The sequence below is a fragment of the Penaeus japonicus genome, unplaced genomic scaffold (assembly GCF_977035675.1).
Source record: "Penaeus japonicus unplaced genomic scaffold, GWHDUDI00000001_assembly GWHDUDI00000017, whole genome shotgun sequence".
NCBI classification, from domain to species: domain Eukaryota; kingdom Metazoa; phylum Arthropoda; class Malacostraca; order Decapoda; family Penaeidae; genus Penaeus; species Penaeus japonicus.
Window position 1 is genome coordinate 17,127,929 of NW_028234419.1, and position 12,500 is coordinate 17,140,428.

Sequence of the window (12,500 nt, forward strand, 5' to 3'; positions counted from 1 at the left end):
GAAACTGGTCTTAAGTGGAGGACGACCAAGCCTCGTCAAGGGCAGGGGACAGTCTGGCGTGACATGACGCTAAGGAGACAGGAAATTTAGATGGGATTTTTCCTCTTCTCTCTCTCTCTCTCTCTCTCTCTCTCTCTCTCTCTCTCTCTCTCTCTCTCTTTGTATGTATATATAGGGAAAGGCTAGTAATTATGCACTAACAGAACTGACTCACGTCCTATGCTAAAGCCGCTTTCTATATACTGAGAACACATAAACACCCTGCAGACATTCAATAGATAGACAGCTTGATTGACTGAGTGACTGATAGACAAATGTCAAGATAGATATGAGAGAAATGATTATCGAAACGAAAAACTTTGTCAAAATAGGACAGCAGTGTTAGATTTTTTTTTTTTTTTTTTTTTTTTTTTTTTTTTTTTTTTTTTTTTTTTTTTTTTTTAATACATCTAATGGAAAAGTTCGTATTCCGGTAAGATATCGAAGTTAAATAACAACAACTATAAAATGAAACAGATTCATAGCTTAATTGAAGCAGAACAGTAGAAGCATAAAGAGTAAAAATAGATAAATTGATATTACTTTGCAAAAGAAACAAAAGAGAGATAAACAGATAGATAGAAGGAGAGATAGATAGAAAGACAGACAGACAAAAACAGCAGAGAGAGCGAGACGAAGAAACAAGGAGATGAAGGAAGAGAAAGAGAGAGTGAGAGCACGGACAACATATTTCTAGGAAGATAGACAAGAAAACACAATAACGTCTTCCCACTCGACTGCAAAAGACATAAATCACTTACGACTTTTCAGTGTGGTGGGTTAGCTGTCATCTGAAGACTTTGGTACTTATTTCTTTTCGCTTAATAGCTGTTCAGGCTTATTCACTAGTGTTTTTTTTATTTATTTATTTTTTTTTTTTTACCAGTCGATTAAATATCTCTTTTTTTATCGATATAACGTCTTTAGATGTTATATATATTTCCCACGGAATTTAGTTGAAGAATGTTACCAAAAAATCGATTGTGTGTGTTGACTTTGATGGATTGAATTTCCCAAACACTGACTCTCTCTGTCTTTTTTTTTCTCTTTTTTCCCTTCATTCTTTCCTTACTTATTTTCTTCTCTTAATCGCAACTTTAAAAGTGTTACAATTGATGTTACCAATTATATGTAGATTCGTCAGTGATGAAGAGTTCTTTTTTTTCTTATTATTCTTTTATTTATTCACTATTTATTTGCAGTTTGAAATCCAGTAATATTTTTCTAGTGATTAGGTAAAGGAATTGATGGCAACACGAGTATCTTCACCAACATCAACTTCACACTCTGACGAAGCCGCAACCCTTTCCTACTTCCTTCCACTTATTGTCAGAGGCAGTGTATGTATCCTATTTTCAAAGATCTAAGAGTGGGAAATGTTATTCACGCCCAACCATCCTTTGGCTGAAGAGATAAACCGCTCTTTGATAAAAAAGGAAAAAAAAAAAATCCGCTAAGAATTTTAGAAAAATGGAACGAAGAATGTCAACAAAGAATCGGTTGTGTGTGTATACTGACATGTACTGACTTTGATGGATTGAATTTCCCTAACACTGACTTTTTCTTCTCTCTTAGTTCCATTATTTACTTCGCTTATTAACAGTTTTAGAAATGTTTCAGCTTTTATTACAGACTAAAAGAAGACTCTACAATGATTATCTTTCCTTTGTTCGAATCGATCAGATTAATACCGTAATCTGGGGTAAGTGAAATAAAAGACACAACGGCACTCTCTCTCTCTCTATCTAAAAATCTTTCTAGTACGCTATCTCTTAGTCTCTCTCTCTCTGTGTGTATCGCTATCTCTCTCTCCTTCTCTCTCTCGCTATGTGTCTCGCTCTCTCTCTCTCTCTCTCTCTCTCTCTCTCTCTCTCTCTCTCTCTCTGTGTATCTGTGTGTGTGTGTGTGTGTGTGAGTGTATCTCGCTGTCTCTCTCTCTCTCTCTCTCTCTCTCTCTCTATCTATCTCTCTCTCTCTCTCTCTCTCTCTCTATATATATATATATATATATATATATATATATATATATATATATATATATATATACATATATATGTGTGTATATATATGTATATATATATATATATATATATATATATATATATATATATAATATATATATCTGTGTGTGTGTGTGTGTACTTGTGTGTGTGTGTGTGTGTGTGTGTGCACCTCTCTATCTCTCTCTCTCTATCCATCTAGCTAGCTATCTCTCTTTCTCTAACCTTCGTTTTTCTGGGTTCGTGATACACCGTATGTTCAATATAAAGTATATATTTTTGTATGAAAAAATGACGGATATATCTCGATCCACTTAACGATTTCTCGGCCAGTATATTTTTCGATGTATTATTTTTCGCGGATATATTGAGACGAAGGTATTTTTGTACGCGTCATCAAGCCATGGCCCATAAAGAGAAGAGTGTAACTGAAATCTTACTTACATCTTGACGGTAACGCCGCCACCACTCAGAGGCTTAATTTCTTATGAGGAACCCCCGAGGAAAACCTCTAACAATTATGAAAAAAAAAACATGGTAGTGTGGTTGTTGGTCTTTACCAAAACAACACAAAAACAACATTAAAGCTTTGAAACAATTAGCATATGTTGGATCTACTTTTAAATGGTAGTTAGCTGAATCCCTCAATTGGTTTCAATAGGGTGGTTCGAATTCGAACTTTTTTACTGGGTATTTCGTTTTAGTTAAGTTTCTTGACTAAATTATCTAGCCCTGACTGCTGCTATTATTTACTCCCCCCTTTTATTTCATTCCCTTAACAAATTAGATTTTCCGTTAGGCTCCCTTTATTTTCAATGTTTTCTCCCCTTATGTTTTAACGCTGGGTGGTCCTTATATTTTAACGCTGGGTGGTAGCACTGGTAATATTTACTTGGCCGTCAGTCCTCAGAGTAAATATCACAAACAAACAAAAGAATGTGGCCGTTAGCCGTAGCCCTTATATGCTTCTCCTTCACGGTTCGTTTTTAGTTTTCCCTTCTCCTTATTTTCTGATTTCTGCATGACACAAGGCACCGATTACAAGCAACCCCGACAGCGCCGTACATTGCATTCTCTGCAGTACGTGTGAAAAAGCGTAATACGTTGAAACAGGACGTGGTTTCAGCACCAGGATCAGCGAGCATCGAGCTGACGTCCGTCACCACAGACAGGATGGACTTCCAACACCATGGTAGCACTCGTAGAAGAGGCGGGACACCTGCCAGATTGAAAACAAGCGAAAGCCAACCACGAAGGATTGAAAAAAAAAAACGAAAAGTTATGGAAACTGCATATATCGCGACGAAAGAAAACATGAACACCGCGTCGGGAAGATTCGAATTATCCAAGGTCGCGGCACAGTTAATTCTGCGGATAACAACCCACAGGTCAGAACGTCAAGTGAACCGTTAGCTCTTGTTTGATATATGTATTCGATTTGTATTTCCAAGGAAGACCTCCGTCGAAACATGTCAAATACATATCTCGCGTTGTTTAGATATTCAGTCTAATTCATACCTTTCTCCTACATTTGACGCCATGAACTTCGTTCATATGTGAGTATATATATATATATATATACATATATATATATATATATATATATATATACATATATATATATATATATATATATATATATATATATGTATGTATGAATCACAAAAAAAAACAAAAAAACAAAAACACAGTAACGTGCACATAACATATATAATACAACACTGTCACTAAAAGAAAGGAAAAACTACTTTCATCTTGTGGCAGTGTTATATATATATATATATATATATATATATATATATATATATATGTGTGTGTGTGTGTGTGTGTGTGTGTGTGTGTGTGTGTATATATGTGTGAATACATAAAAAAATATACATATATGTGTGTGTGTGTGTGTGTGGACAATACGACATCATTATCTCGGAAAGACAGTACACGGACAGAGGCCCTGATAACGAGCTGATATGCCTTTCCGCGTCATAGCATAAAGACGAGATTGGCATGATCGTTGAAAGTATTTATTACTCCAATATCTACGTAAAAGTTTCGGACAAGAGGAGCACTTTCATATATATACGTAAGTGCGTGTGTGTGTGTGTGTGTGTGTGTGTGTGTGTGTGTGTGTGTGTGTGTGTGTGTGTGTGTGTGTGTGTGTGTGTGTGTGTGTGTGTGTGTCTGTGTGTGTGCGCATGTGTGTGTGTATGTGTGCGTGAGTACATACATATACTGTATATATATATATATATATATATATATATATATATATATATATATATATATATATATATATACAGATCGTACCCACAATTGGGCGTGAGGAGCGACGCTGTGATCATTGTGGCGCGCCGGACGCCAAATTAGAGCACTACCTGATGGAGTGCGAGCACACTCGCTTCCTCAGGCATGACCCAGAGACAACAGCCGCCGGGCTGTTTAGACAGCTATGCCTGTCTCTTGCCGCCTGGCAACTGGAGCGCCTACAGGCAATCCGACTCTTGGTTCGTAACAGAAAGTCTATAATGTTTTTCTAGTTTATTATTAATCACTGGCTATATGTCGGTACGGCAGTTTGTCGTGGTTGTTTCGCGTGGCGGCGGTACGGCGTGAGGTCAGGAGTCTACCATCTTTTTCTCGTGACATCCCGTCTTTTAAGCCCGGGGCGCCGTGTTTACTCTCGTGACCTGCCGTTTGACCTGTGTCCTCATTGGCTGGTGGTGTTTCCTAATTGACCAATGCGGGGGTGCGTCGGGATGCGATCGCCGTCTGCTACACAGCTCCCTACCGAGTGAGGGCAGCGGGGCTGGCCGAGCGGAGTACGATAGTCCCTGTGGCTTTCAGACATATCTGAAAGGAAATAACCGGTGGACAGTATGGGGGTTCCTTGCATGTGCGTGTATATATATATATATATTCAAGTAAAGCCAGTTGTAGGGGAAAAGGGGAGTGGTACTTACAGGGAGAAAAAAAGGGTCGTGGATCCTGCTGGTCCTTAGAGTGTGGCGTGTTCTATGTAGGCGGGCTTTACTCTGTCGATGGAGACGGTGGATGGTCCGCGTGGCGTGTCGATAGTGAGGGTCTTGTCAGTGCGTGCGATGACCTTGAAGGGACCGTCGTACTTGTGGCTGAGGGGCGGCTTCGTTTCATTCCTCAGCAATACGTGAGAGCAGTCCTGCAGGTCCCGCGGCACGTAGATGCTGCTGTTACGCGTTGCTCTGGGAGGTCGTGCTTGTATGGCCTCCATGCGGGCCCTTAACTCTCTGACGAAGGCTCTGGGGTCGTCCGAGCCCTGCGGTGGCGTGACGAAATCCGCTGGCAGAGAGAGTGTCGTGCCGTAGACCAGTTCGGCTGTCGTGCACTCCAGGTCTTGCTTGAAAGAAGTCCTGATGTTAAGGAGTGCGAGAGGAAGCTGGTCTACCCAGCCTGTCCCTGGTGGTCTGATGAGAAGGGCTTTCAGCTGGCGGTGGAGGCGCTCTACCATCCCATTCGCTTGCGGGTGGTACGCGGTAGTGCGGATGCGACGAGAGCCGAGAGTGCGGGTGAGGTGATTGAAGAGGCCGGACTCGAACTGGGGGCCTCTGTCTGTTGTGATGGTGTCGGGGGCTCCAAAACGCGATACCCACGTCGATATGAACGCCTTTCCTACCGAGTCTGCTGTTACGTCCCTCAGTGGCACTGCCTCCGGCCACCTGGTGAAGCGGTCTATCATCGTGAGGACGTAAGGGAACGACTGATCCGTCGGCAGTGGTCCCACGATGTCCAGGTGGATGTGCTGGAAGCGTCTGCTGGGGAGAGGGAAAGTAGCGGCAGGCGATCTGGTGTGGCGCGTCACCTTTGAGCGCTGGCAATGCAGGCAGGTGCGGCTCCATTTCCGAACGTCGGAATTAATACCAGGCCACACGACCTTGCTGGTGATGAGCCTATGTGTGGCATTAACTCCGCGGTGCTGATGGTAGGCGTCGAAAAATTTTCTCCTGAGGGATGGTGGTATGTATGGTCGTGGGGTGGGCTTCGTTGTATCGCACTCGACTGTGATGTTATCTCCGAGTGTGAGCGGCTGAAGACGGAGTGACGTGGAATCACGGACGCTTTGGAGTGTGGCGTCCTTGCGTTGCTCTGCTGCGACCTCTGCAAAGTCGATCGGAGCGCTTTGCAGTGTGGTGTTTGCGATCACTATCCGGGAGAGTGCATCCGCTGCCTGATTATCCTCTCCCTTGATGTGGCGAATGTCGGAGGTGAATTGCGAGATGAAGTCCAGATGTCTTTCCTCTCTCGGGTTTTGCCTCGGCGCCCTGGATCTCAGTGCATAAATGAGAGGCTTGAGATCCGTGAGAATATGGAATCCGCGACCCTCTACTTCACTCCGAAAGTGCTTGATGGACAAGTATGCAGCCAAGAGGACGGGCGTGACCATTGATGTGCTGCTGTAGGACGGCGCCGACGGCCGTGTCCGAGGCGTCGACGATGATGCTGATGGGAACTTCGGGGCGTGGGTGCGTGAGGGAGGATGCAGTGGCCAGGGCGGCCTTACAGTCTTCGAATGCCGCGAGAGTTGCGTCGGTCCATTCGATATCCCTCTGACGCTGTCCTTTCCGTGTCGGCGTTAGTAACTTATTAAGGGGCGCCATGAGTTCAGCCCCCTGCGGGAGGAACCTCCTGTAGAAGTTCAGCATTCCTAAGAACCGTCGCAGTTGGCGTTGTGTTGTGGGGCGTGGAAACTTGTTGATGGCCTCGACTTTCGTTATTTCTGGGGTGATGCCTGTAGCAGTAATGGTGTGGCCGAGGAAGGTCAGCGACGATACACCGAATTCGCATTTCTCTGGGTTGATTATGATGCCGAACTCGGAGAAACGGCTGAAAAGGTGTTTTAGGTGTTGCTTGTGGGTGTCCGCATCTGTACTTGCTACGAGGACATCGTCGATATATACGAAAGTGTTCTCGAGGCCTTGGGTCACTTCGTCCATGAAACGCTGGAATGATTGGGCGGCATTGCACAGACCGAAGGGCATGACCAGGTACTCGTACAGGCCGAATGGTGTTGTCACTGCTGTTTTGGGTATGTCTTCCTTTGCTACAGGGATCTGGTGGAATGCTTTTACCAAGTCGATGCGGGAAAAAATGTTGCAGCCGGATAGTTGTTGTGAGAAATCCTGAATGTGAGGGACTGGATATCTGTCTGGCACTGTTTGGGCATTTAACAACCTGTAATCACCACATGGCCTCCATCCACCGTCCTTCTTTTTCACCATGTGAAGCGGCGATGCCCACGTGCTGCTGGATTTTCGCACGTAGCCGAGCTTCTCCATGTGGTCGAACTCCGCTTTAGCCTCCAGATATCGCTCTCGGTTCAGGCGCCTCGGCCGGCTGTACACGGGAGCGCCTTTAGTGTGGATATGGTGTCGTACTGAATGTTGTGGCATTTCGTTTGTGTTGAGGGGGTTGGAGAGCGTTGGGAAGTCCTTCAGAAGGGACCTGTATGGGCACGTCGTTGCAGGGAGGCGCTTGATCGATAGGGGAGTAGTATTGACTGTGGCAACACGCATGGATTCCCCTGCTCTGCTTATCTTGCGTCTCTTTATGTCCACCAGAAGGTCGAAATGTTCCAGAAAGTCTGCGCCTAGAATAGGAAAATCTACCTCCGCGACAACGAATAGCCAAGGGAAGAGCGTTGATTTGCTTCCTATTTGGAAATTAGGCGTCAGGGAACGTTCACCATAGCTGGGGATGAGAGCGCCGTTCGCAGCCTGCAGGTTACGCGAGTTCGCCGAACATCTGTCTTGGCGCCTGGCAGGAAGGAGGCTGATTTCTGCACCTGTGTCTACCAGGAAGTGTGTGTTTGTCTTGAGGTCTGTCAAGTAGACGAGACGTTTCTTGCGGGGGAAGAGGGAGGAAGACGCCGTTAGACCCTTCTGTGGTTCGTCTCCCTGCCACAATGGGCAGTGAGGGGCACAATTTCTTGCTTGGCGGCCGAAGCTACGGTGATACCAGCAGAGATCGTGGTTCTGCTTGGGTGGGCACCGCATGCTCTGCAAGGCATTGCAGGACACTGGGCTATCGTGCCGTCTTTCGGGGTCCGAGAGGCGTGGAGGAGAGACTCTGCTGCGATTATGTCGTGGTGGGGAGTGCGGCCGCCGCCGGGGAGAGTGGGAGGGGGAGCGTTGCTGAGGAGAGTGGGAGGGGGAGCGTCGCTGAGGAGAGTGGGAGGGGGAGCGGGAGCGTCGCTGAGGAGAGTGGGAGGGGGAGCGGGAGCGTCGCTGAGGAGAGTGGGAGGGGGAGCGGGAGCGTCGCTGAGGAGACGGGGAGGAGTCTTGGTGGTACCGGTCTGGGTATGAGATACTTCTTTTGTTTTGTGAAATTATCGTAGCTTCGATGTTTTGTAGTTCTTCTGATAATATTTGTAATTGTTCCGAAAAGGCATTTGTTGTATTGCAGTGTATAGATGCAGTCGTAGTGGTCTGATATGGTGGTATGGTGACTAGTTTGTCGAGAGTCTTTACTAAAGCGTCGAGGGAAGGGGGGAAGGAGCACTCCGCTGCGGGTCTGATGTGAAGGGGAAGCCTTCCGATGAGAATGCTTTTGATAAAGTCATCAGTCAAGACCTGGTTGGCGTCGCTAAGAAGACGTCGTAAGCGGCGGAGAAACTGAGAAGGAGCCAGACCCTGAAGGCCGCTCTTCTCGAGAAAGGTGGTGAGAGCGACTATAGGGTCCGGCATCGCCCGTTCTATGATGACGGCTTTCAGCTGAGAATACGTAGTAATAAGCGGATTCTCGAGCACGTCCATCACAGAGGTCATGAGGTCTGAGGGAAGGCGTTGTACAAGTTGGCAGTATTGTTCCTCTGGGGATGATATACCTCTTGATTGGAACGCCATTTCGACCTGTATAAACCAGGCTTTGAGGTCGTGCATGTTGCACTCTGGGAGAGGTAAGAGGGCCTGGAGTGCTGTAATAGTACTGTGTGCGATGGATGGTGTCATGGTGTATAGAGAGAATGTGTGAGAAAGAGAGGGAGGGAGGGAGGGAATGAGGTGAGGTCACACTGCGCGGAGAAGAGGTTTCTATGTTCGCACTGATAGTTTTTCTGGCACTGTATCACTGTTTTCGTTTCACTTTACACTGTACTTCACTATGTTTGTTGCACTGTATATCACTACACTTTCACTATCTTCTAGTTACTCCGGGTCACCACTTGTTGGTTCGTAACAGAAAGTCTATAATGTTTTTCTAGTTTATTATTAATCACTGGCTATATGTCGGTGCGGCAGGTTGTCGTGGTTGTTTCGCGTGGCGGCGGTACGGCGTGAGGTCAGGAGTCTACTATCTTTTTCTCGTGACATCCCGTCTTTTAAGCCCGGGGCGCCGTGTTTACTCTCGTGACCTGCCGTTTGACCTGTGTCCTCATTGGCTGGTGGTGTTTCCTAATTGACCAATGCGGTGGTGCGTCGGGATGCGATCGCCGTCTGCTACACAGCTCCCTACCGAGTGAGGGCAGCGGGGCTGGCCGAGCGGAGTACGATAGTCCCTGTGGTTTTCAGACATATCTGAAAGGAAATTATGGGGGTTCCTTGCATGTGCGTGTATATATATATATATATTCAAGTAAAGCCAGGGAGTGGTACTTACAGGGAGAAAAAAAGGGTCGTGGATCCTGCTGGTCCTTAGAGTGAGGCGTGTTCTATGTAGGCGGGCTTTAACTCTGTCGATGGAGACGGTGGATGGTCCGCGTGGCGTGTCGATAGTGAGGGTCTTGTCAGTGCGTGCGATGACCTTGAAGGACCGTCGTACTTGTGGCGGCTTCGTTTCATTGCAATACGTGAGACTGCAGGTCCCGCGGCACGTAGAAGCTGCTGTTACGCGTTGCTCTGGGAGGTCGTGCTTGTATGGCCTCCATGCGGCCCTTAAGGCTCTGGGGTCGTCCGAGCCCTGCGGTGGCGTGACGAAATGCAGAGAGAGTGTCGTGCCGTAGGACCAGTTCGGCTGTCGTGCACTCCAAAAGAAGTCCTGATGTTAAGGAGTGCGAGAGGAAGCTGGTCTACCCAGCCTGTCCCTGGTGGTCCTGATGAGAAGGGCTTTCAGCTGGCGGTGGAGGCGCTCTACCATCCCATTCGCTTGCGGTGGTACGCGGTAGTGCGGAAGCGACTAGAGCCGAGAGTGCGGCCGAGGTGATTGAAGAGGCCGGACTCGAACTGTGGGCCCCTGTCTGTTGTGATGGCGCCGGGGCTCCAAAACGCGATACCCACGTCGATATGAACGCCTTTCCTACCGAGTCTGCTGTTACGTCCCTCAGTGGCACTGCACCAGGTGAAGCGGTCTATCATCGTGAGGACGTAAGGAACGACTGATCCGCAGTGGTCTCACGATGTCCAGGTAGATGTGATGGAAGCGTCTGCTTCTGGTGTGGCGCTGGCAATGCAGGCAGGTGCGGCTCTGGTGATGAGCCTATGTGGCATTAACTCCGCGGTGCTGATGGTAGGTGTCAAAGAATTTTCTCCTGAGGGATGGTAGTGTGTAGGGTGGGCTTCGTTGTATCGCACTCGACTGTTATCTCCGAGTGTGAGCGGCTGAAGACGAGTGACGTGGAATCACGGACGCTTTGCGACCTCTGCAAAGTCGATCGGAGCCGGGAGAGTGCATCCGCTGCCTGATTATCCTCTTGATGTGGCGAATGTCGGAGGTGAATTGCGAGATGAAGTCCAGATGTCTTTCCTCTCTCGGGTTTTGCCTCGGCGCCCTGGATCTCAGTGCATAAATGAGAGGCTTGAGATCCGTGAGAATATGGAATCCGCGACCCTCTACTTCACTCCGAAAGTGCTTGATGGACAAGTATGCAGCCAAGAGGACGGGCGTGACCATTGATGTGCTGCTGTAGGACGGCGCCGACGGCCGTGTCCGAGGCGTCGACGATGATGCTGATGGGAACTTCGGGGCGTGGGTGCGTGAGGGAGGATGCAGTGGCCAGGGCGGCCTTACAGTCTTCGAATGCCGCGAGAGTTGCGTCGGTCCATTCGATATCCCTCTGACGCTGTCCTTTCCGTGTCGGCGTTAGTAACTTATTAAGGGGCGCCATGAGTTCAGCCCCCTGCGGGAGGAACCTCCTGTAGAAGTTCAGCATTCCTAAGAACCGTCGCAGTTGGCGTTGTGTTGTGGGGCGTGGAAACTTGTTGATGGCCTCGACTTTCGTTATTTCTGGGGTGATGCCTGTAGCAGTAATGGTGTGGCCGAGGAAGGTCAGCGACGATACACCGAATTCGCATTTCTCTGGGTTGATTATGATGCCGAACTCGGAGAAACGGCTGAAAAGGTGTTTTAGGTGTTGCTTGTGGGTGTCCGCATCTGTACTTGCTACGAGGACATCGTCGATATATACGAAAGTGTTCTCGAGGCCTTGGGTCACTTCGTCCATGAAACGCTGGAATGATTGGGCGGCATTGCACAGACCGAAGGGCATGACCAGGTACTCGTACAGGCCGAATGGTGTTGTCACTGCTGTTTTGGGTATGTCTTCCTTTGCTACAGGGATCTGGTGGAATGCTTTTACCAAGTCGATGCGGGAAAAAATGTTGCAGCCGGATAGTTGTTGTGAGAAATCTTGGATGTGAGAGACTGGATATCTGTCTGGCACTGTCTGGGCGTTTAATAGCCTGTGTTCACCACATAGCCTCCATCCACCATCCTTCTCTTTCACCATGTGAAGCGGTGATTCCCGCGTGCTACTGGATTTTCACACATAGCCGAGCTTCTCCATGTGGTCGAATTCTGCTTTAGCCTCCAGATATCGCTCTCGGTTCAGGCGCCTTGGCCGGCTGTACACGGGAGCACCTTTAGTGTGGATATGGTGTCGTACTGACTGTTGTGGTATTTCGTTTATGTTGAGGGGGTTGGAGAGCATTGAGAAGTCCTTCAGAAGGGACCTGTATGGGCACGTCGTTGCAGGGAGGCGCTTGATCGACAGGGGAGTAGTACTGACTGTGGCAACACACATGGATTCCCCTGCTCTGCTTATCTTGCGTCTCTTTATGTCTACCAGGAGATCAAAATGTTCCAGAAAGTCTGCGCCTAGAATAGGAAAATCTACCTCCACGACAACGAATAGCCATGGGAAGAGCGTTGATTTACTTCCTATTCGGAAACTAGGTGTCAGGGAACGTTCACCATAGCTGGGTATGAGAGCACCGTTCGCAACCTGCAGGTTACGCGAGTTTGCTGAACATCTGCCTGGCAGGAAGGAGGCTGATCTCTGCACCTGTGTCTACCAGGAAGCGTGTGTTTGTCTTGAGGTCTGCCAAGTAGACGAGGCGTTTCGTACTGGGAGAGCAGGAGGAGGACGTCGTTAGATTCGTCATACTGCCACACTGGGCAGTGAGATGCACAATTCCTTGCATGACGGCCGAATCTACGGTGATATCAGCAGATATTGTGGTTCTGCTGGGGTGGGCACCGCATGCTCTGCAAGGCATTGCA